Genomic DNA, 369 nt, shown 5'->3' with positions numbered 1-369 from the left:
TGTGTGTGTGTGTGTGTGTGTCGCCCTGTGTCTCTGTTGCCTCCCAGGGCTGTCCCTCGCGGTGGGGGGGCGCGGGAGGGGCGGACGGCTCAGGGCGCCAAAATAATTGCCTCACCACCCCCCACCCCCCTCTCTGTGCCCCCAGGTGGAGGAGAACGAGTGGGTGGTGGACTATGCCCTGAGGAAGCGCAACGTGAAACTGGTGCCCACTGGCCTGGACTTCGGCAAGAAAGGCTTCACAAGGTGAGAGTGCCCGCCGTCGAACAGACTCTCACCTAACGGTAGCACGGCTCGGTCGCGTGGCAGGCGTAGATCGGGGAGGGGGGCGTAAGGGAGTAGGAAATACCTGTTGGTAGATCGTTTACACAA

Source organism: Rhincodon typus, chromosome 49 (assembly GCF_021869965.1).
Source record: "Rhincodon typus isolate 14 chromosome 49, sRhiTyp1.1, whole genome shotgun sequence".
NCBI classification, from domain to species: Eukaryota; Metazoa; Chordata; class Chondrichthyes; order Orectolobiformes; family Rhincodontidae; genus Rhincodon; species Rhincodon typus.
The sequence above is the reverse complement of the archived record's forward strand: the minus strand, read 5'-3'. Positions refer to the sequence as shown.